The following is a 25996-nucleotide window of genomic DNA, read 5'->3' as shown; positions in this document are numbered from 1 at the left end:
GGGAGGGAGGGCGGTTGTTTCAGTTTGTGCAAAGGGACCAGAGAACTTTGGCACCTTCCAAGAACCACAAGTGTAAATGAAAAATATAAGACAGATAGTGAAATGGCAGAAGATAAGGCTAAAAGATAAGCAAAGAAATTAAGAAGGCACTGGAAGTTATCTCTCTTAACTTGAAAATACCATTCTATAATACTTGAGAAATCCTGAAATGCACACCCCGCCCCAGAAAAAAACCCTCAAAGACAAAGGAGAAAACCCCACCTCTTACAGTAACCATAGTAAAGACCAAAAGCCAACAGCAAGTGCCTTCCTGGCCAGAGCAGCACTTTCCCAATCTAAAGGACTTCACGCACATGACCGCAGAGCTCAGTTCCTTAAACCCCACAAGGCTCGAGCCAAGCATTTTCCTCCCCATCTATTCCCCCTTGGCCTTCCTCACCTCCCCCTACCAAAGCTCCACCAAACCAGGTCCCCTAGAAGGAGACTCTAGGCCCCTTTCCTCCTCTTCCCTCCCCTCCTCTGCATCTTAGTAAATATCTCACTCTACTAACCCTTCCCATTCTCAGGAGTCTTCTCATTTCCAATCACTCTCCAGACAGCCCCAGTTATCACTGTCATGGAATCGACTCTCCTCTGAAAAGAACTTGGCATTGCTTCCCCACCACAGGCAGGATGAAGCGGAAACTCCTACAAACCTTACTCACAATGGCCTGCCAACCTCATCACCTGCCTCTACTCCAAACTCTTCTCCAGATAGTATAAGTCTCCAGACCTTTATATAACCCCTATCCTCTGCCCAGAGCACCCCTCCAGACTCTTCCATCTTCCTTCAAGGCTCACACAAATGTCCTCTGCTTTCATAGAAAGAGCTGTTCCCTCTTTTCTGGGTTCCCCCATCACTTTACAAGCATCTCTATTTCAGCACTTGCCACATAGCACGATAACAGTGTGTCCATCTCCCATAAAGCTGAGAGCTCCTTTAAGTACAGAGATCATGCCTTTTTTGAGCATGGTAACTTTCATCTAACAACATTCTATAAATGATTAACTGAACTGGCTCGACTGTTTTTAGATTTCATCTAGCAACACCGATGTGTGTGCAAAGAAATCTCTCTCCCGTTATAGATTAGCAAAAAAAAAAAAAAAAAAAAAGGCAGGCTTAATAAATGCATTGTATTTAACTGAACCCTTCCCCCTGCAATTGAGATACAGCAAACTAAACACGACCTTAGACCCTAACTCAATAAAGATACCTAGAAAACATTACCTCTTTCACAGGTCTTAATGACACCAAAGAAGCTTAAATTTCTCTCAAGGGTTGCCATCTTCCATTTCCTTGAGTTTTTTCCCCTCCTCCCAAGGGATCAAGCTCACATTTCACTTATCCACTTCTGTGCAAAATGACAGGTTTCTAAAGATACACTTCAAAGTCAGTCCAGAGCTTTTCTGAGAACATGATGACCCCAGGTCCAAGGAAGCAAGAAAATGATAACAGATGATTATAAGAAACCTTTGCCAATTTAGAGATCCCCAGAACAGAAAACCCCCAAGAACACTGACTCGTCACTAATAATAATCTACCCTTTCAGCTCTGCCTTATTCAGTGCACTATCATTTTTCACAAACCATGATTAAGAGTCTAGATTAATACTGAAATATTTAACATAATGAAATATTCAACATACCATGAGAGAATAGTAACAATGCATCTTTGCTTGGAAACAAAGCACGTATCAGAGTTGCACAGGGCAAATGGACTATTAGCAAAGGCTCCTATCCTCCGTGTAACTTGAAATGGGTCACAATGAATGCGTTTTCTGAGTTATCATAGCACTTTCAGTTTCAAGAACAGTCTGCAGTCTAACCTAATAAACCAGTACATGTAATCTGATAATTAACCAGGCTTTCAACACACTCTTCAAATCATAATGTCTAATACTAACAAAATAAAACATAGCAATAAAACATTTTCAAAATACAACTGATGAGCCACTTACTTATGACAGTATTTAATAATGAAATCTCAGAACAAGAAAAAGAAGGAAATCCACAGCTCAGTATAATGAAATGGAATAGCCAAAATGAAATAATCCAGAAAAGAACTACCCTTTAAATTAGCAATTAAGGAATTACATAAGTTATCTAACACTAAGATTAAATTGGATTAAATTACTTCATCACAAAAATTAAATGCAAATGATAATTTTTTTCTTCTGTAAAGCCCTCTAAGTCTTTTTTTTTTTTAATTCTTACAGATGATGGTGGGAATGTAAGTTGGTGCAGCCACTATGGAAAACAGTATGGAGGCTCCTCAGAAAACTAAAAATAAAATTACCATATGATCCAGCAATCCCACTCCTGGGAATATACCCAGATAAAACTATAATTCAAAAAGATAGGGACTTCCCTGGCGGTTCAGTGGTTAAGACTCCGCGCTGCCAATGCAGGTGATGCAGGTTCCATCCCTGGTCTGGGAACTAAGATCCCACATGCCACATGGAGTGGCCAAAAAGATTTAAAAAAAAAAAAAAAAGATACATGCATCCCTATGTTCATAGCAGCACTGTTTACAATAGCCAAAACATGGCAACAACCTAAATGTCCATCAACAGATGAATGGATAAAGATGTGGTACATACTCAGCCATAAAAAGAAACGAAACTGAGTTATTTGTAGTGAGGTGGATGGACCTAGAGTCTGTCATACAGAGTGAAGTAAGTCAGAAAGAGAAAAACAAATATCGTATGCTAACACATGTATATGGAATCTAAGAAAAAAAAAAAGTTCATGAAGAACCTAGGGGCAAGATGGGAATAAAGACACAGACCTACTAGAGAATGGACTTGAGGATATGGGGAGGGGGAAGGGTAAACTGTGACAAAGTGAGAGTGGCATGGACATATATACACTACCAAATGTAAAACAGATAGCTAGTGGGAAGCAGCCGCAGAGCACAGGGAGATCAGCTCAGTGTTTTGTGACCACCTAGAGGAGTGGGATAGGGAGGGTGGGAGGGAGGGAGACGCAAGAGGGAAGAGATATGGGAACATATGTATATGTATAACTGATTCACTTTGTTATACAGCAGAAACTAACACACCACTGTAAAGCAATTATACTCCAAAGACGATGTTAAAAAAAAAAAAAACTATCTCTGAATGGAAGCATTGGGTTTAATCAGTTCTGAATTGAACAGTCTCTTTGTTTCTCTGTACCACTAGAAAGAGTGGTGTGTTGAGCAAATATTGTTAATATGCCTGAAAGTCTACCTTCAAAGTCTCTACAGAGGTTTAACTGTATATAAGCCAAGGGTCACCCTTAGGATTCTGGTTTTAGTCCATTTTATAAAACTAAGACTGTAGTGTCCTCTGTATTCTTTTAGTGTCATCTAAATAAAGTTCTAACTAATATTCCCAAATGTTATGTTATCTTACAGGTGAAGGGCAATCACAGGTTTAAATGAAGGCAAACTGTAACCATGCAGGCCGTTCTTTTTTTTCTTTTTTTCTTTTTTCCAGTACGTGGGCCTCTCACCATTGTGGCCTCTCCCGTCACAGAGCACAGGCTCCGGACACACAGGCTCAGCGGCCATGGCTCACGGGCCCAGCCACTCCGTGGCATGTGGGATCCTCCCGGACCGGGGCATGAACCCGTGTCCCCTGCATCGGCAGGCGGACTCTCAACCACTGCGCCACCAGGGAAGCCCCTGCAGGCCGTTCTTGTGTTGGAAATGTGACTGTCAAAATTCTCTCAGTAAAGTTTCGCAGTTTTGTCCCCCCCAAAAAAAAAAAAAAAAAAAGTGGTACACATATACAATGGCATACTACTCAGCCACAAAAAAGAATGAAATAATGCCATTTGCAGCAACATGGATGGACCTAGAGATAATGATACTAAGTGAAGTAAGTCAGAAAGAGAAAGACAAATACCATATGATATCACTTATGTGTGGAATCTAAAATATGGCACAAATGAACCTACCTACAAAACAGAAACAGAATCACAGACATAGAGAACAAACTTGTGGTTGCCCAGGGGAAGGTGAGGAGGGAGAGGGATGGACTGGGAGTCTGGGGTTCGTAGATGCAAACTATTACATTTAGAATGGATAAACAACAAGGTCCTAAGGTATAGCACAGGGAAATATATTCAATATCCTGTGATAAACCATAATGGAAAAGAATATTTTAAAAATGCAAAAAAAAATTCTTACAGATGAAAATCACAACTTCCACAATAAAATTCCCTCTCTTCTTTTTTTTTTTGCTGTACGCGGGCCTCTCACTGTTGTGGCCTCTCCCGTTGCAGAGCACAGGCTCCGGACGCGCAGGCTCAGCGGCCATGGCTCACGGGCCCAGCCGATCCGCGGCATGTGGGATCTTCCCAGACCGGGGCACGAACCTGTGTCCCCTGCATTGGCAGGCGGACTCTCAACCACTGCGCCACCAGGGAAGCCCCCCTCTCTTCTTTTACTACAATGGGACCACTGAACAGATGACAAGAAATTTTAAAAATCTAATCACACTACTCATACAATACTTGCTCCAAATCTTTGTTACAAATATTTAGAATGACACTCAAAGTTGCCTTGCAAACTGTATTTACCTTATATGCATTGCTCCAAACTTGCAGCCAGTGAAAAAGCACAAATTAAATCCCAATCAAAAGGGGGTTTGATAGATGACAGCCCATCAACAAGTAAACAGAAATGCATGGTAATTTCAAGCTCCATTAGAAATGGAGCTGGGGGTATGCTTGCACACAGAGAAAGTTTGATAGTTATAAAAAAAAAAATAAGGGGGAAAATAATGAACATTTAGAGGCTCCAACAGAGAAAGGGCAATGCTGAAGTTTTATTTTGAAGCACAGTTATTTCTGCACACTCTGAACTTTCAATAATGGATAAATTTAGTATAGTGCTCTTGCAAGTGAACAAAACAGCATGAGACAGGGCAAGTAAAGCCAGACTGTTCACCTCCTTACACAGTTCGGCCCATTCAGCCCAGGCCCACAACATGGGGGGCTGAGCTGACCACCATACTGCACAAGCAACAAATACCACCCTCAATGTCTGGAAGCAAGCACAGTGGCACCTAGGCCGGACAGGTGCCATTGTCCGGCCTAGGTGAGAGATTAGTATCCAGAATATATATAGGAACTGTTGGTCTGTGAGACTCTCTACAATGCCTGATGTAACTTTTTTTCTTAAGAGAAAACAGAAGGTACTAATAAGACAAATCCTCCAACACATAAGGTATAACCAAAATTCCTTTAAGACTTCTAAGTGTGTGGCTTCAGTCCCTCAAGAGGAAAAAATGATTTGGGCTGGGAAAGCAGAAAGGATAATTGATTTCATGTTTTTCACTATTTGTTTATCTCTATACAGAAGGTCAAACTTGCAAAATACATATTTTTTGAATGAATTTGTTTTTACCTGTTTATTTTTTCACTTTTTATATGCAGTAAAATTCACTCTAGTGTACTATCCTATGACTTGTGACAAACTCAATTGTGCAATCACCTCCATAATAAAGAGATAGAACAGTTTAAAGAATTTATTTTATTTTCACAACAGCACACACACAACTAAACCATAGACCCTAACTGTACAAAAGATTATTCACTTCAAGAGCAAATTTGGCATCAAATTACTGCAAAGCTACAGTAATCAAAACAGTGTGGTACTGGCATAAAGACAGACACAGAGATCAACAGAACAAAATAGAGAACCCAGAAACAAACCCTCTCATGGTCAAATGATTTTCGACAAGGTGTCAAAACCACTCAATGAGGAAAGGACAGTCTTTTCAGTAAGTGGGGCTGAGAAAACTAGATATCCACATGTAAAACAATGAACGTGGACTCTTACCTAATATCATATATAATAATTAACTCAAAATGGATCAAACATCTAAATGTAAGAGCTAAAACTATAAAACTCTTAGAAAAAAAAAAAATCACAGGGGGACTTCCCTGGTGGCACAGTGGTTAAGAATCCACCTGCCAGTGCAGGGGACACGGGTTCGATCCCTGGTCCAGGAAGATCCCACATGCTGCAGAGCAACTAAACCTGTGTGCCACAACTACTGAGCCTGTGCTCTAGAGCCCGCAAGCCACAACTACTGAGTCCGCGTGTCACAACTACCGAAGCCCACTTGCCTAGAGCCGGTTCTCCACAACAAGAGAAGCCACCGCAATGAGAAGCCCACACACAATGAAGAGTAGCCCCCACTCGCCACAACTAGAGAAAGCCCACGTGCAGCAACGAAGACCCAACGCAGCCAAAAATAAATAAATAAATTTTTTTTAAAATCACAGGGCAAAAGTTTCATGACATTGGGCTTAGTAATGATTTCTTGGATATGACACCAAACGCACAGGTAACAAAAGAAAAAAAGAGATAAACTTCCTCAAAATAAAAACCTGTGTGTACCAAAGGACATTATGAACAGAGTGAAAAGGCAATCCAGACAACAGAAGAAAATAACTGCAAAACATATATGTGAAAAGAGATTAGTATCCAGAATATATAGAAAACTAAAACTCAACCAAAAAAAAAACCAACTCAATGATGTGCAAAACACTTGAATAGACATTTCTCCAGAGATATACAAATGGCCAATAAACCCATGAAAAGATACTCAATATCACTAATCATTTGGGGAATGCACATCAAAACTATAATGAGATACCATCTCACATTCATTAAGATGGCTACTATCGGGGCTTCCCTGGTGGCACAGTGGTTGAGAGTCCGCCTGCCAATGCAGGGGACACGGGTTCGTGCCCCGGTCCGGGAGGATCCCACATGCCGCGGAGTGGCTGGGCCCGTGAGCCATGGCCGCTGAGCCTGCATGTCCGGAGCCTGTGCTCCGCAACGGGAGAGGCCACAGCAGTGAGAGGCCCGCGTACCGCAAAAAAAAAAAAAAGATGGCTACTATCAAAAAAAAAAAAAGAAAATAAAAGAAAATAACAAGTGTTGGTAAGGATGTGGAGAAATCAGAACCCTTGTGCCCTGCTGGTTGGAATGCAAAATGGTACAGCCACTGTGGAAAACAGTATGGCAGTTTCTCAAAAAGTTAAACATAAACTTACCATATAATCCTGCAATCCCATTTCTGGGTATATATCCAAAAGAACTAAAAACAGTGTCTCAAAGAGATATTTGTATACCCATGTTCATAGCAGTACTATTCACAGCAGAACTATCCAAATGCTTATTAGCAAATGAATGGATAAGCAAAATGGGATATATATAAAATATTATTCAGCCTTAAAAAGGGAAGGAAATTCTGATATATGCTACAACATGGATGGACCCCGAGGACATTATGCTAAGTAACATAAGCTAGTCACAAAAAGATTAAGATTCCACTTATACGAGTTACCTAGAGTAGTCAAAGAGACAGAAAGAAAGGTGGTTGCCAGGAGCTGGGGTAAGGGGGTAATGGGGACTTGAAGTTTAATGGGTATAGTTTTAATTTTACAACATTAAAAGACTTCTGGAGATAAATGGTGGTGATGACTGCACAATATGAATGTACTTAATACCACTGAACTATACATTTAAAAATGGTTATGTTGGTAAATTTTATGTTATGTGTACTTTACAATTTTTTAACTTAAGAAAAAAAAGGAAGGGAAGAAAATTCTGACACATGCTACAACACAGATGAACCTCAAAGGTTACATGAAATAAGCCAGACACAATAGGACAAATATATGATTCCACTTATATGAGGTACCTAGACTAGGCAAATTAATAAAGAAAAAAATTAGATAAGAGGTTACCAGGGGCTGGGGAGAGGGCAGGATGGGGAGTTACTGTTAAATGAGTAGAGTTCCTGTTTAGAATGATGGAAAAGTTCTAAAATGGATGGTGATGAAAAAAATAAAAAATAAAAAAATAAAATAAAATAAAATGGATGGTGATGATGGTTGCACAACATCGTAAATGCACTTAATGCTTAAAAATAGTGAAAATGGTCAATTTTATGTTATATATATTTAACCCCAATTTAAAAACATTATTTTAAGAGTAGCAAATCTTTTCCCCCAGGAATTCCACTTCTAAGAAATTTCCCTTAAGAAGTAAGGACAGGCAAAAGATTCAGCTACAAATTAAAGCAGCTCTGGAAGCAAATGAAATGTCCAACAGAGGACTGATTAAAGAAGCTATATTGGAACAGTAGGGGATCATTAATATGCTATGTTAACACTGTGAGATTAACCATATTTCATCAATTCTAAAGCATACATATTTCACATCTTTAAGTCTCTAAAATTTGGATGTGTCTTACAATTGATGGCATTTCCTAGTTTATTTGGCAGTGTTTATTTTCTTAGTGGTACATAAAGGTTAATCTTAATGCTATTAATAGGGGAAATGTTCAAGTATGATAAATGGACGGCAGATTACAAAAGAGCAAATAAAGTAAAATCTAGTTTTTATAAAAGTTATACAGTCAATACACATACCTAGAAAAAAATATCACAGGATGTACACCAAAATGTTAACAGTGTTTATCTCTAGGTGATATAAATATGTATTTTTTTTATAAAGTTGTTGACTTTTTTTGTTATTGTTTTTAATCTTTCAGCCCTGCCGCGCAGCACATGGGATCTTATTCCCTCGTCAGGGATCAAACTCTCGCCCCCTGCATTGGAAGTGCGGAGTCTTAACCACTAGACCGCCAGGGAAGTCTCAGTGGTTTTATTTTTTTAAAAAACTTAAATAAACTGGATGTAAAGCCATGCTGCCTCCACCCCCATATCAATCTGGCACAATCCTATATATAGCATATCTCCTCATATTAGATATGAGTCAGGTATCACAAAGGACTAAAAGATACAAAAGAATGTAATTGCTTCGAAGGAGCTCAGCATGTAACAAGAATTTATGGTCCACAAGAGTCTTTACAAAGGTAAATCAGCAACTCAGTGCTATGTAAATAACTGAACTAGTGCACTGGTTTTACTGATAAGACAACTTAATATGAACCAGATACATGTCCTGTCCAGCAGTCCATAACTAAAAGAATAAATTAGCATTCTATCATGTTAGACATTAAAATAAATATCCTTTATAAGTCATCTTAGTCATTACATAGATGACAAAGTTCAAACTCTCCAACTGAGACTCATAAGATTAAAAACCCCTAAAAGCAGGTTAACATCATAAATCATCAGATAATAGACACATAATCAATGACAAATTAGCAATAGCAGGAAACCCCCTACCATACAATTATTGTTTGCTATGACATTTTAAGAACTACATTTAAAAAAAATTCTTTCCAGAAGTTAGCTACAATAAAAACTTTACTTCCTGCCCTCAAAGTAGACAGCTCAGCTGGGGCGGGGGTAGGGAGAGACACACAGGGAAAAGCTCTATGACACTGGATTTGGCAATGACTTCTTAGAAGATACCAAAAGCATTAGCAACAAAAGAAAAAACAAATAAACGGGACTTGATCAAAATTTAAAGCTTTTTAACATCAAAGGACATATCAACAGGGTAAAACTGAGAGAAAATATTGCAAGTCCTCCATCTAATAAGTGATTAACAGCCAGAATATACAAAGAACTCTATAACTCAACAACAAAAAAACCCCAAACAATTAAAATGGCCAAAGGACGTGAACAGAGATTTCTTCAAAGAAAATATACAAACGGCCAATAATCACATGAAAAATGCTCAACACCACTAAACATTAGAGAAATGCAAATCAAAACCACAATGAAACATCAACTCACATCCATCAGGATGACTATTATTAAAAAGTAAATAATTTTTTTTTTAATTAAAAAATAGAAAATAACAAGCGTTGGTGAAAATGTGAAGAACATGGAACACTTACACATTGCTGTTAGGAATGTAAAGTAACATAGCTACTGTGGAAAACAGGATAGCAGTTCCTCAAAAATTTAAGCGTAGAATTACCATACCAACTGACCTAGAAATTCCACTTCTGGGTATATACCCAAAAGAGCTGAAAGCAGTGACACAAACACATAGTTGCACACCAATGTTCACAGCAGCATTATCCACAATGGCCAAAATATCGAGGCAACCCAAGTGTTCATCAATAGATGAATGGATAATGGAATGTTACTCAACCTTAAAAAGGAAGGAAATTCTGACACATGCTACAACATGGGTGAACCCTGAAGGTATTATGCTAAGTAAAATAAGCCAGGTACTTAACATAGTTAAGTTAATAATTCAAAGTGACAGAAAGTACAATGGTGGTTGCCCTTGGGCTGGGGGGAGAGGAAATGGAGAGTTATTGTTTAATGGATATGGAGTTTCAGTTTAGGACAATGAAAAATTTTTCTGGATATGGACAGCGGTAGTGGTTACACAACATTGTGAATGTACTTAATGCCACTGAAGTGTACACATAAAGATAATTTAAATGGTAAGTTTTGTTATGTATATTTTATTTTAAAAACTAATGAGAATGTCATAATCAGGTGCAAATTTTAGAATTTCAGGTAAGTTAAAGATCACTTTCAGCAACGATGATCAATAGAAAAACCGTATCAATCAGCCTTCGGATGGATAGCATTCGTGTCAGAGAAGGATGGAGTATTCCACAACAAATGCCTGGCAGATGCAGAGACATGTAGCAACAATTCACAATAGAAAATAAGGCTGAAAAATAAGTTGGGGCCAGGACTCAGAAGGTGCTAAATGCCCATCTAAGATTCTGACTAGTGCAACAAGACAGCAGTACATTTCCCAAAAGAAGAATGAGTACTGCTTATGTATAAAAGACTGAATGGTGGAGGGGAAGATAGTAAGAAATTCAACTAACTTCAGCAAACACTTACAGAGCAACAACAGTGTTCCAAATTCTCAGATTATAAAAACTGAAGGGAGAGGAGAGGTGGGTAGTGACTGCAAAGAGATTTCTGGAGTACTGGTAATTTTCTGTTTCTTGATCTGGATGGTGTCTATGGGTGGTGTTCACTCAAATAATTCATTAGACAGGTACTGCTATAATTTGAATACTTTTCTACATGTACGTTATCCTTTAATTTTTTAAAGTTTTATTAAAAATAAAGGCTAAGACCCAACTTCTAAGAAACCCCCAGCTGAGAGGAAGTAATCCATAAAAATATTTACCAAATGACATGAAAGATGTAACCACAGAATATGTACAAGGTACCCAAGAAGCACTGAGATCCAACAGAGAACCCAGAGGCACTAACATCTAAGGTGAGTTTTAAAGAATAAACAAGTTTGTCAGATGTATGAGAAAAACAGTGCTCCAGGCAAAGGAAAAAATATGAAAAAGGCACCAAAGCAAACAACAGAACAATTTATCCAGAGAACTACAAGTAGTTTTGATAGTTCAAAGATAAGAAGATGATCTAAGCTAGAGTGGAAGCAGAGAGAAGGGAAAACAGGAATTTATGTAAGAGGAAGATGAGATGTAAAGGATTTCATCTGATTAGATCTGGGTGGAAAGGAATAAGAATGGAAATGAGGATGGTTCTCAATTTGCCCATAACAGCAACTTGGTCATCAAGGCCCTCCATAATCTGACTGTTGCCTCATCTGTCATAGTTCCAACCACAAGCCAGACTCCAGACAGAAAAGACTCCTTCCTCCTTCATTCAACTGCATCTAATTTTTTTCTTTAATCTCCAGGCCAGGTACCATGCCGAAGGCTAAGGCTCACTTTCTAGCGGCAAAGGCAAACAGGGATATCAATAACAAGGTACAGTACAGTGGAGTATACCAGCTAGTGGGAAGAGGTTTGCTACCAGAAAGGAAAGTGTTAGCTTGAGTCTTGTGATAGGAAAAAGAGCTCATTATAAAAGTGATGGAATACAAATTGGGGGAGTGGGGGAGAACAAGGTGCGTGACTGAGCAAACAACAAAACAACAGTAACAGATAATCCTAGGCCCCTAATCCAATTTATATGTAAGGCCTATCTCATTTCTCCAAAATACAGCTCCCTTTATCCCACCACCTTCACTCCCACCATCTTCCTAGCTCAACTCCCTACCTTCCACTTGTACACATATACAAGCCTTGCAAGCACTAGCAGGAGCAATCTTCTTAAAAAGGAAATCAGATCATGGAACTTCTTACAATGGCTTCTTACAGCTCTTAGAAGAAAATCCAAACATGTGACCTGGAGTTTCCTGGCAATCTCACGTTAAGGTCTTCTCCCCATCCTAAAAGTATTCAAGCTACACAAGTCTTCTCTTAGGTCTCTAAACACATGTTGTTCTCTCCTGTCTCATGACCCTTATTTACACAAGCAGAATATCCTGTTCCCTCTGTCTAGATCTTCATCAGCACGCAAACCACTACCCCCAACAACCAGGTCTGTCTGTCACGTCTCACACTACTGCTACTTTCTCAAAGAAATCCCAGGACTCTGCCAGTTACTGCCTATCTCTACATCTGGTTTAGGTCTAAAGAAGAAAAAGGTTTCTCATTTTGGTCCTCTTGAGTTTTTTTGGTTTTGTTTTTGTTTTCTTTTTGTCTGCGTTGGGTCTTCCTTGCTGCGTGTGAGCTTTCTCTAATTGCGGCTCATTGCGGTGTGCCGGCTTCTCATTGCAGTGGCTTCTCTTGTTGCGGAGCACAGGCTCTAGGCACACAGCCTTCAGTAGTTGTGGCACGTGGGCTCAGTAGTTGCAGCGCACGGGCTTAGCAGCTCCGCAGCATGTGGGATCTTCCCGGATCAGGGCTCAAAACCCGTGTCCCCTGCACTGGCAGGTGGATTCTTAACCATTGCGCCACCAGGGAAGCCCGGTCCTCTTGAGTTTGAGATGCCCCTGGGGGCACCCAAGCAGCTCTCCAGTGCACAAGTGACCATGTGGATGAGGTGAAACATCTGTACTCAAAATAGAAGCTTCCACTTTAGCACAAGTATCGGACTTTAGCATAAGTTTGATGGCAGGGAGACTGCACAGAGAACTGCTTCTCAACTTGGAGGGAGAGGGCACCCCTGATCTCTTAAGTCACCATAGGAATGTTACTGATGGAAGGAGGGTGATACCACATCAATGGTGTGAAACACTGAAATATGCTGGACAGAATCCTGGATATGAGTGTACTGAACAACAAAAAGACTGAGAAACAAGAGCCAAAACTATAAGGAAAACCAGGAGAGATTTACATCACAATTCCACAAACTCCTTCGCCCTTTTATGCTTCCTCCCAACCAAACCCTACTCCTGTTTCATCCAGTTCAAATGCCGTCCCCTCCTGGAAGCATTAGCCCCCACTCCAAATCTCCACCAGTTTTTATCATTATTATTATGTAAGACTGACCCATGCACAAGTTTCTCAACAGTAGTGTTATGGTACTGAACGCCATCAGCCTCGTACTACACCTGGGGTGTGTGTCTCTCCTCCTTATTACAACTGTGAGCTCTTGGGGGCAGAAACCATTTCTTAATCAACTGTGGTCCCTTAAGAAAGTGGATAAATTATTTTTTAACTTGGTAAAAGTCAAAAAGGGTAAATAACTGCGCAGAGGCTATGGATATTTCTCAACCCCTCCCTCTTGTAAAATAAAATAACACATCTTAATTTGATTTATAAATTCATACTTTCCCAAAGTAACATACAGCTGTACAGTCTTTAAGAATCACTGCTACACAAAATATCCTCTCATCGAAATGCCTTTCCTGTTGCAACAATACAGTGGTGTAATCATTTCCTTCATCATAAACATGAAATGCCCTTAATTTAGTTGGAGACTTAACATATCTTACTCTTTTCTAAATTATCCTAAGTTTTGTACAAAACAAACACACCAAAAAAATGTTACAAAGACGCGCGAGTACATAAGAGGTTGTCAGTCCTGGATCTGAGCCAACTGCCGCCTGCATTATTGAGAAGCCATTCCTGCCAAGCCAAGGTTAGGCATTCAGTCAACATTTTTTCCAACAAGCGCTTCGCACACGCACACTCCTTTAAAAGTCAACAACAAAAACGTTCCAAGGACATTCGTGAAAACTAGTACTAATCAGTGTTACGTGCGTCCAATTAACCAGCACAAGAAGTCTGAGTAATTTCACAACAAAGGTTAACACGGTGCACGCCAGAAGTCCACACGGGCGTGGCTGCCCTTCCCAGCCAGACTGTGTCAGAGAAAAGGGGCACTAAAAACTTTCACATACGCTCGGGCCGGGAATGCGGGGCTGCGGGCCCAGCAGATGTCCTGTCCACCTGACCAGGAAGTTTCGGTGGCGGGGGCGCGACCACAGAAACCACAAACCACACGTACTTCAATGGAAAACTCAACTCCCGGACCCGCCCGCACCTGGAACAACGCGCCGACTCTTCCCTACAAGGAAGGCAGCCGAGGGGGCCCAGCGCGGGCCTGGCGCGCGCATCAAGCCCACTTGAACAAAGTTTAGAAACCGGGAGAAACTTTCAAGTGAGGAAGCGCCGCGGCGGCGCGGGGCCGGCGGCTCGCTCTGCTCCAGCCACCGCGGCCCCTCAACTTCCCGAGCGCCAGGAAACGCCGGCCCCGCCCGGCCAGGGCCCAGGCCCGGGGCGCCGCCGGAGAAGAGGGCCGGAGGCCGCACCAGCGCCCGCCCGGAGCCCGATTCCGGGCGGGGTCGTGGAGGTGACCGCGCCCGGCCCGCCCACCCGAGAAGCCCCTCGGCCCGGCTGGGGAGCCCGCACCCGCACGAAGACAATTACCTGCGGCGAGCTCGGCGAGTGCAGGAAGATTCCCGAAGCCCGAAGCCGACTGCCGCCGCTTTGTCTCCGCCTGTCCGGCTCCGGGGAGGAAATGGGCCGCCCGGCGCCCCCGGCCCCGCCCGCCCTTCCCAGCACCTCCCTCCGGCGCGCTCTTCCCGGCGCCTCCCGCTGCAGCCCAGCTTTCCCGGTCCTCGATTTGGAGAGAGCCCTCGACCAAAGAGCCTGGCGGTGCCAGGCCTGGACCCCCAGCAGGACCTCTTGCTCTCCGCCCCTCACCCCTGAGTTACTTAATTCCAGGCCCCTAGTGATCTAGGGATGGGAGTGACCCCCCCCTCCTAGAGGAAGGAGGAGCGCTGACTCCTGGAACAGCCCGCGAGCGGGGGAGGGCAGGTGAGTCACCGCTCCGCGCACAGGTGAGTCTCCGGGCGCGGCCTGCTCAAGCCCCACCCCGCGCTGGTGCCCCAGGGACCGGGTGAGGCGCTGAAGAGTGCCACAGGTGTTCGGAGTAACAGGCTTCCGGAAAAGTGTTCTAGGTCCACCCACTGGTTTTACAGAAGGAGAAACTGAGGCCTCACAGCTTGAGGCGAAGTAGAAGTAGAATCCGACTCTAGGGAACTCATAATGTGCGATGGAAGCCCTTCTAGAAGTCACCTAACTCATCTGTCACTTGACAGATGGGGAAACCGAGAGCTCTCCTGATGGAGGACAAGAGGCTTCTCACATCAGTGTCCCCTCCTGAGATTGCCCACACACACAGACACACACACACAGACACACACACACATACATACATACACACAAATTTGAAGGACCTGGCGTCTATTCCTATCCTTCTGGCCATTTACGGAATTTTATTCCCACTCTTCCGTATCTTCCTGATGAATGTTCCCCCAAAAAACTACAAAACAAAAGACAAACCAGATACATATTCACTATCATCCTGGTATAGAAAACCCTAATGACATTTTATCTTCATCATGGGATGATGAACGAGGTTGATTTCAGTATTGATCTATAAATCTAAAATAATGCAAGACAGTATCCACTGCTTGTTTGGTGCTGAGCACTGAACAGGGTGCTAGGGAGACTTGCCTTCAACATGTTTACCCTTTACTACTTATATCTCCCTTTCCCAGGAAATGCAAACTCCTGCAAGACAGGAGCTATATCCCCTACAGCACCCAGCACAAGGTTTATCCCCAAGGCAGCGCCCAGTTAATGTCTATGGGTGAACGTGCCCACTGTAATTCAAAGCACTATGGATTTGTGCTAGTTAAGAGTTGCTGACAAAAGGAAATAGGACCATGAAGGGAGAGAATAACCTTCAAAAGACATACCTTAATGAGGCCATTCTCTTCCAACCACACCCCATTCTGTTTCTAGCTTCAGAGCCTTTGCTCCTATGGTATCCCCTGCCTGGGGTGGCTATGGCTTCCCCCCACTACACTTAGCTACCATAGAACATAATATTCAGTCAATAAATATTTGAACTAACAAGAGACAGAGTTAAAGGATTATGCTCCATAACTTAGTATATTCATCACTTCACTCAAGTACCATTTACTTAGTTTGCAAGGCCCCGTGTTCAAAAATTACTAACAATTTCAAGACAGCAACATTGGAGCATTAAACCAAGCATGGGACCTTTCTAAGCGTGGGGCCCTGCTATAGACTGAATGTTTGTGTCCCCCAAAATTTATATGTTGAAAACCTAATGCCCTAGGTGATGGTATTAGGAGATGGGGCCTTTGGGAGGTGATTAGGTCATGAGGGCAGAGCCCCCATGAATGGGATCTGTGCCCTTAAAGAGGAGGCCCCAGAGGTATCCCTTGCCCCTTCTGCCATGTGAGGACAGAGCAAGAAGGCTCTTTGAACCAGGAAGAGACCTCTCACTAGAACATGATCATGCTGGTGCCTTGATCTTGGACTTTCCAGCCTCTAGAACTGTGAGAAATAAATTTCTGACATTTATAAGCTACTCATTCTGTGGTATTTTGTTATAGCAGCCCAAACGGACTGAGGCCCTAAAGATGAAAAAGTGGATTTGTTTGAGAAAAAGAAGGATTGGGTGACAGAAGAAGAATATGAGAGACTTGCAGTGTGCCCTGTAAGTTATGGGGAGTCAGTTCCTGACCCCTGAGAAAGCATGAAAAACTTACTAGGGGCAACTTGAGCATTCACTATGTCCTAAGTACTTGCTATGTGCTGGAGAAGCAGTAGTGAATAAAACTGACTTTAAAATTGAGATAATAAAACTGAGATCCCTGTTCTCACAAAATTTAAAATATAATGGAAGAGACAGGTATTAAAACAGGTAAACTATAAAAAAAGAAGGTCAAATGTGAAGATAGGGAAGAGATACAAGTAGATTTAGGGGGAAATTAACCTAGTCTGGGGTTCAGTGACCTTTATGCTGTGACCCACTCCTGCCAGAGTTTCACACTCACCTCTCCACCAAAACTGCTTTCATCAAGGTCCCTAATGACCTCCGTGACGCCAAATCCAGTGATCAGTCTCTGCCCAGTTGACTTGTACCATCAGCAGTGTTTGATCACTCTCCCCCTTAAAATACTGTCTTCATTGGATCTCCAGGGCACCAGGCTTTTCTGATTTTCCTTCAGCCTCCCTGGATGCAACTTCTTAGTCTTCTTTAATGATTCCTTCTAAATCTTCCCAACCTCTAAATAGTTCTCAAAGTTCTCAAAGTGCAATCTGAGGACTCCTGAGACCTTTCCAAGGGATTGTAAGATAAAGACTATTTTCATAGTAATACTAAAATATCATTTGCCTTTTTCACTCCCAATATCTCATGGTGTACAATAGAGAGTTTTACAGGTTACACGATGTATAATATGGCATCACACAGAATGCAGAAGCAGATACAAGAATACAGCTACCTTGTATTAAGCCAGACATTAAAGAAATTTGCAAAAATGCAAAACAAGGACACTTCTCCCCCTGAATTTTCTTTTGTTTCAGAAAACATTGTTATTTTTCTTTTAAAAAATGCTATTTTAGGGCTTCCCTGGTGGCGCAGTGGTTGAGAGTCTGCCTGCCGATACAGGGGACGCGGGTTCGTGCCCCGGTCTGGGAAGATCCCACATGCCGCGGAGCGGCTGGGCCCGTGAGCCATGGCCGCTGAGCCTGCGCGTCCGGAGCCTGTGCTCCGCAACGGGAGAGGCCACAACAGTGGGAGGCCTGTGTACCGCAAAAAAAAAAAACCAAAAAAAATGCTATTTTATACTTTAAACCAACGCCTATAAAAGCAAGTCTACCAAAATAAACTTTGACTTTCTATGTTTTAAAAAAAATCTATTTTGATAATGTAATAGTACAGTCAATATTGGTAGATAAAATTCACCTAAACAAAAGCTCTTCAAGATCCTCAAAAAATTTTAAGAGTGTAAAAGGATCTTGAGGTTAAAAAGTTTAAGAACTACTGTTAGAGTGTCCCAGGACTCCATCCTTGGACCTCTTTTTCTGTCTACCATCAACTCATCGGTGATCTCATCCAGTCTTTTGCCTTTAACTATGCTGTCAACTGTAGGTTTATATCTCAACCTGAACCTTTCCCTCTGAATTCTAAACTCCCACTTTCAGCTCCCTACTTGATACCTTGGTATGGATATCCAGTAGGCATCTAGGCATCTCACACTTTATGTCTATATGTTCAAAATTGATTTCCTGATACCTTTGTCCAAACCTATTGATCCCACAGTTTTCTTCATTTCATAAATGGCAATTCCATTCTTGTAGTTGTTTAGGCCAAACTTTGGAGTCATCCTTGACTATTTTATTTCTCTCACACATTTCATACCTGATTCCTGGCAAATCCTGTGCCTCTCTCTTCAATGTATATTCAGAATCCACCAACTTTTTACCATGTCCATTGTTACCATCCTATGTCAAGCTATTATCATCACTTAGCTTGAATTTAACAGGAGCCTCCTAACTGGCCTTCCTACTTCTGCCCTTGCCTCCCTCAGTCTAGTCTCAATTCAGCAGCTGGAGTGATCCTGTTAAAATTTTTAATAAGTCCAAACATGTCACTCCTACTTTGCCCAAAACCCTCCAGTGACTCCTGTCTCACTCAGAGTAAAAGGCAAGGTCCATATGAGGGCCTCCAGAGCTCACCTGCCCCACCACAAACCTGACACACTGGCCTCTACAATTTCTGGAACACTTAGAGACAGGCTCTCGGCTTAGGGCCTTTGCTTTCTGCCTGGAATGTTCTCCTCCAAATAGCTGCCTAACTCACTCCCTCACCTCCCCCAGGTCTTTTGCTCAGCTGTCACTTTCTTGGTGAGGCTTCCTCCTGGCCACCCTATCTAAAATTGCATTCCCTTCCCTCAGCATCCCATCCTTCCTTCTTTGCTTTATTTTTCTCCTTAGGGTGGATCACCATCTGACATATAAAGTTGTACAGTATATATCTACACATATATTTTTTAAATTATTGTTTTCTCCTGTCTTCCTCTCACTAGAATTTAAGCCCCATGAGGGATAGAATTTTTGTCTGTTTTGTTCAGGGCTATGTCCTTGGTACCTAAAATATATTTCTAGAAGAGGACCTGAGGGACATAGATCCCTCAATAAATATTTGTTAAATGAATGAAAGAAAGAATACATGGAGTCTATAGAAAAGCCATTGACAAGGTGGATAGGGAGGGAAGGAAAGAGTATTTCTAGACAAGGGGACAAGCAAGTTTGAAAGCCCCAAGTCCCACTACAGGAAAAGAAGTCCCGTGATTTGAGAGCTGTAAAGTAGGGAGAGGCCAGACTGGAGAAGGCTTTGTAAGGCTTCAGACTTGATTGTGAGGGAATGGGCACCACAAAGGATTTCAGACATAAAGAGATAAAGATGATAATATTTCGGGTTTTTTTAAATTCACTTTGGGTGACTTCCCTGGCAGTCCCGTGTTTAAGACTTCGCCTTCCAATTCAGGGGGTGCGGGTTAGATCCCTGGCTGGGGAGCTAAGATCCCACATGTCTCAGAGCCAAAACACTAAAACATAAAACAGAAGCAATATTGTAACAAATTCAATAAAGACTTTAAAAAACATTTTAAATAAATAAAATTCACTTTGGAAAAAAGCAGATTGTAAAGCAATGCATATAATATCCCATTTACGTTTTAACAATGAATACATATTCGTTTTAAAGCTCTTTTCTCATAGCATCTGAGCCATTTAAAACCTATCATCTGTTCAAAACCCTCCAGTTCTTCCATCTTACTCTAAATAAAAGAGTGGTAGTCTTACCCAGCAACCTCAGACCCATCTTTGGCTTTTCCCCTCCATCCTTTCACTCCAACTCACACTGGAGTCCCAGACATTCCCATAACACAAGGAAGCACTTTCCTTCCTCAGAGCCTTTGCGTTTCCAGTTTCCTCTACTTGGAATGGTCTTCTCCCCCATAGCTCCTTAGCTCACTCCATGGCTTTGTTCAGATCTCTGCTCAAATATCACCTTATCCAAGAGTCTTTCCCTAATTACCCTTTGTAAAATAACACTAGCACCCACTTCCCTTCCCGCCTCTCTCCATTTTATTTCTTTACCCTGCTGTACTTCTTAGTACTTGTCACCACCTAACACATTCAGTGTTTCATCATCACCTGGTCGGAGAGACCTTTCCTGACCACATCTCCCACACCCCAGTCACTCTCCACCCACGATACTGCATTTCTATTCTTTATAGCACTCATCCCTCTCTAGAATTGTCTTGTCTAATGGTTTATTTTCTGTCTCCTCTATTAGACTATATACTCCATGAGGACAGGAATCTTGTCTGACCTTTTTACTTCTCTGCTCTGATAATGTAGCACAGTGCTGAACTTCCCTGGTGGCGCAGTGGTTAAGAATTCGCCTGCCAAAGCAGGAGACACGGGTTCGAGCCCTAGCCCGGGAAGATCCCACATGCCGCGGAGCAACTAAGCCCGTGCGCCACAACTACTGAGCCTGCATTCTAGAGTCCACGAGCCACAACTACTGAGCCTGCGTGCCATAACTACTGAAGCCCACATGCCTAGAGCCTGTGCTCCGCAACAAGAGAAGCCACTGCAATAAGAAGCCCACGCACTGCAACCAAGAGTAGCCCCTACTCGCCGCAACTAGAGAAAGCCTGTGCACAGCAACGAAGACCCAACACAGCCAAAAATTAAAAAAAAAAATTTAGCACAGTGCCTGGAAGATAAAATGCACTTTAAGGGACTTCCCTGATGGTCCAGTGGTTAAGACTCCATGCTCCCAATGCAGGGGGTACAGGTTCGATCCGTGGTCGGGGAACTAAGATCCCAAATGACGCGTGGCTCAGCCAAAAAAAAAAAAAAGCACTTAAAAATATTTGGAGAAAGAATGAGTGGCCATAGATATAGGAGGAAATCCAAGTGTCATTGAAATCAAGGACTTGGTCACTAATGTCAATTGATGATATTTGGATTGAAACTTCAGGTTTCAACTTCAGGTTGCTGAACATAGTGTACATAATCATGAGGATTAAGGTGCATCAAGAATGTTAAGGAGGGCTCCCTTGGTGGCGCAGTGGTTGAGAGTCCGCCTGCCGATGCAGGGGACACAGGTTTGTGCCCCGGTCCGGGAAGATCCCACATGCCGCGGAGCGGCTGGGCCCGTGAGACATGGCCGCTGAGCCTGCGCGTCCGGAGCCTGTGCTCTGCAACGGTAGAGGCCACAACAATGAGAGGCCCGTGTACCGCAAAAAAAAAAAAAAAAAAAAAGTTAAGGAAAAAACAGTCCAAAAAAGTCAATCAGCAAGACTTCGCAGAGTATTCTGAAAAGTAACATAAAATAATGTCAAAATGTCAATAAAGATGAACCATCAGAGATCATTTTAGAGACTCTCTACATTATGAGGACTTCATTATTATTTATCTTCATGTGCTGGTAAATAGCTTTACAGTTTACACAGCACGTTCCTGTTTATTATCTCATTTGAGGAAGGAAGAACCAAAATGAGTAAAGATCCGAAAATAATGAAGATGAGAACAGACTTGGCAGCTTTGAAATGAAAGTTTGGAAAACATTTACCTCTTGTTGCCATGAAATGATGAGCCACCCTCCCCCAATAAGACCCATAGAAGAGACCACAGGGACTCTTGGATTAGCCTGGGAAAGCCAACAAAGGGGATCAGACTGGGACAGGAGTCAGAAAAAACTAAAGGTCAAACCTAGGTGTGGTGGGCTTCCCTGGTGGTGCAGTGGGTTAAGAATCCGCCTGCCAATGCAGGGGACACGGGTCGGGGAAGATCTCAGATGCCACGGAGCAACTAAGCCCGTGCACCACAACTACTGAGCCTACACTCTAGAGCCCGTGAGCCACAACTACTGAGTACGCGTGCTGCAACTACGGAAGCCCGCGTGCCTAGAGCCTGTGCTCCGCAAGGAAGAGAAGCCTGCGCACCGCAACAAAGAGTAGCCCCCACTCGCCACGACTAGAGAAAGCCCGCGCACAGCAACGAAGACCCAATGCAGCCCAAAATAAATAAATAAAACCCTAAGTGTGGGACCACATCAGGGTCAAAGGCAATTGGATGCCTAGTGGCACTGGTTGCCTTTCCGTTCCCTTTCAGATGGCTGGGGGAAAGCAGTAAAGCCCTGCCATCCTGGCAGTTTTGTCTGTTAGCTTAACTAACACCAGGGTATTTTCCTCATTTCTGTGTAGCACAGTAAGTCACAACTCTGTCTGCACCTTAGAATCACCTGAAGAGCTTTTTAAAAATATGATACCCAGGCACCACCCCGCGGGCTCAGATTCAGTTGTTCTTAGGCAGGGACTAAGCTTTTTTTTTTTTTTTTCGGTACGCGGGCCTCTCACTGTTGCAGCCTCTCCCGTTGCGGAGCACAGGCTCCGGACACGCAGGCTCAGCGGCCATGGCTCACAGGCCCAGCCGGTCCGCGGCATGTGGGATCTTCCCAGACCGGGGCACGAACCCACGTCCCCTGCATTGGCAGGTGGACTCTCAACCACTGCGCCACCAGGGAAGCCCGGGACTAAGCATTTTTAAAAATCTCCCTGGGTGATTCTACTGTGCAGCCAGAGTTGAGAATCACTGATAACTTGTCTAAGGTTGGACAGAAAACAAAGTGAAGTCAAGTATACTTAAAACTCATTCATTAATTCATTTGTTCACACAATTATAATTATTTTAATACTCAGTGACTGAAAATAATAATAGCTTGTATTTACTAAGTCTTTAGTACATGCCAGTTTCTGTGGTAAGAGCTTCACATGTCATCCAAACCTCTCAATAATCCTAAAGAAGTTAGGATTATTGTATTTCTCATTCTCTAAGTGAGAAACAGAAGTTTGGGTCACACTGGGAATATGGCAGTGCTGGGACCCAGATCTACCAGAATCCAGAACCAGGCTCTTAACCTTGCCCCACTTAGCCTCTGAAATGTCAACGGCTTTTTTTTTCTTTTTAATTTTTTTTTTTGATAAATTTACTTATTTATTTATTTATTTAGGCTGCATTGGGTCTTCGTTGCTGCGTGTGGGCCTTCTCTGGTTGTGGCGAGCAGGGGCTACTCTTTGTTGTAGGTTGTGGAGCATGGGCTATAGGAGCACAGGCTCAGTAGTTGTGGCCTGCGGCCTCTAGAGCACAGGCTGAGTAGTTGTGGCTCATGGGCTTAGTTGCTCCGCGCCATGTGGGATCTTCCCAGACCTAGGGCTTGAACCCGTGTCTCCTGCATTGGCAAGTGGATTCTTAACCACTGTGCCACCAGGGAAGTCCCATGTCAATGGCTTTTAAAAATTCTTTGTTGACAAGCTACCGTCAGAATAGTTTTCATTTTAAGGCTATACTATGATGGAGGTAATTTAAATCCCTGGTTGTTATACTGTTACATTTTGTCTTTTTACACAGCTTCAAACAGTGTGATAAGTGAGGCTGGTTGGGAGCTTCTTTTGGGTGTGGGGTGTACCAGGACAGGGGCTCACTTGTATCCTTTCCAGGGCTCTTCTAATAGAGGATGCTGTTGGCTTTATTTGGTGAGTTAAGTTTTTTTTTTTTTTTTTTTGGTGAGTTAAGTTTTAAATAAAAGAACCAAACTTAGGCCCTTGATGCTTAAGAAACATGCGTAAGGTTCTCTTTATTCATGTTATTCACCTTCTCTGCAGAAACTGAAATCAAGATTTAGTTTTTAAAATCAGTCAGCAGTGGGTGTTCACGATTCTTTCCTCTCTGATATGATCAAAGATAAGTACACAAAAACACTCGCCCCATTTCATGCTCGTATTTTTGTTGATAACAGTAAAGAAAGAGAACCTGAAAAGATAAAAGTTAAAGACTGTGACAACCAAGCACAATCGTATCTAAAAAGAAGTCTTTTAAAAAGGGAGGGAGGGACTTCCCTGGTGGTGCAGTGGTTAAGAATCTGCCTGCCAATGCAGGGGACATGGGTTTGAGCCCTGGTCCGTTAGGATCCCATATGCAACTAGGCCCGTGCACCACAACTACTGAGCCTGTGCTCTAGAGCCTGTGAGCCACAACTACTGAGCCCACATGCCACAACTACTGAAGCCCACGCACCTAGAGCCCATGCTCTGCAATAAGATAAGCCACCGCAATGAGAAGCCTACGCACCGCAACAAAGGGTAGCCCCCGCTCACAGCAACTAGAGGAAGCCCGCGCTCAGCAACAGAGACCCAACGCAGCCAAAATAAATAAATAAATAAATATTTTTTTAAAAAAAGAAAGAAAAAAGGGGGGTAGATAGAAGAGGGTTGTTTGTGCTTTATTTTTCTCTTTAAAGTATCAGTAGGCTTTATTATGGAAACCTGGTTCTTTGTATTCACCATTCTAAAAATTCCTTTTATGTCTGGCATTTTTAGATTTTTATAAGAGCATGAAAAGTGCTATCAAAATAAGAATTGTTGCATTGTAATGTAAGCTCAATTAAATTAATATACTTTAGATTTCAGATGTAATAGTGAATGAGTCATTTGTCTCCATTCATTGCTTTCGTTGCTTAACAATTTTTCTAAATTCCAAGAAACTTTGAGAAAAAGCAAACCTATTTGAACAGAGCAGGGAGATACATCTGCCAAGAATCTTTACATGCCCCTGTGTGTCCCCATATGGGCATTCTGAATACAGGAAAACTTAAAGTGGAAGCTGGGGCAGCCTTTGTCTTTGGTTTGCCCAGAGTGAATTTGATTCTGAGTTGACTAGAGTCAGGCAGTCTAGTAGACCCTGAGATTCCCAGACTCTATGAGCTCACAGTGGAGTCTGGCAAACCTACATTCCATCCTGTCTGTCTCCCTCCATCAGTTCTTACCAGTCCAGCTTCTTTATTTTAGTCACAGTAACTCACTCTTCTACCTGACTGTAAGTTTGGCAGGTGCTGCCCCTCCATCACAGAAGGCTATTACCATATTCATTCATTCATCCATTTTTTTGCTCAATCAACAAATATTTTGGAGGACCTACTATGTGACATGCATTGTACTAGACCCTGGAGATACCGTAGTGGGCAGCCCTCATGAAATTTACATTCTAGAGAAGGAGAAAGACAATAAGTAGGTAACAGTTAAATGAACAATGTGATTTCAGGTAGGGGTAAGTGCTAAGAGTGACCGGAAGGAGGCATGCTTATTTGGATAGAAAGGTCAGGAGAGGCCTCACTGAAAAGGTGAGCTTTGAGCTGAGACCTGAAAGACCAAAATGAGCCCTGTGATGGGGCACAATATCCCACAGGAGGAAATAGCAAGTGTAAAGGCCTGAGGGTGGGAATAAGGCTGGTGTATTCAAGGAACACAAGAAAGACAAGTGTGTGAGGGGTAGTAAATGAGGAAAAGATAATACTACATAAGGTCAGAGGAGTAGGCAGGGGCCAAATCATGTAGGACCTTGTAGGTGATAGTAAGGACTTTGGGTTGTCCTTTAAGAGCAATGCAAAACCCCTAGCAATATTAAGAAATGAAGTGGTGACCATGATCTGATTTGCATTTTTAAAAGGTCACTTGACTGCTATATTAAGAATGAAGTGTGGTTGCACAGCAAAGGAAACCATAAGCAAAACAAAAAGACAACCCTCAGAATGGAGAAAATATTTTCAAATGAAGCAACTGACAAGGGATTAATCTCCAAAATATACCTCATGCAGCTCAATATCACAAAAACCAAATAATTCAATGAAAAAACAGGCAGAAGGCCCAAGGAGACATTTCTCCAAAGAAGACATAGAGATGGACAACAAACACATGAAAAGATGCTCAGCATCACTAATTATTAGAGAAATGCAAATCAAAACTACAATGAGGTATCACCTCACACAGGTCAGAATGACCATCATC

The 25996-nt window shown here is 42.4% G+C and overlaps 1 protein-coding gene across 1 annotated transcript in view; it reads right to left on the bottom strand.

Annotated features, from left to right (window-relative positions):
• Positions 1-14798, bottom strand: part of CTNNA1 (catenin alpha 1) — a 180284-nt gene extending 165486 nt beyond the window's left edge. Inside the window, exon 1 of the mRNA XM_060143688.1 lies at positions 14682-14798. The gene's annotated coding sequence lies outside the window, so the exon portion shown is untranslated. The remainder of the gene's footprint in view (positions 1-14681) is intronic.
• Between the last annotated feature and the right edge of the window lie 11198 nt (positions 14799-25996).

The sequence above is a fragment of the Lagenorhynchus albirostris genome, chromosome 3 (assembly GCF_949774975.1).
Source record: "Lagenorhynchus albirostris chromosome 3, mLagAlb1.1, whole genome shotgun sequence".
NCBI lineage: Eukaryota > Metazoa > Chordata > Mammalia > Artiodactyla > Delphinidae > Lagenorhynchus > Lagenorhynchus albirostris.
The sequence above is the reverse complement of the archived record's forward strand: the minus strand, read 5'-3'. Positions and strand labels throughout refer to the sequence as shown.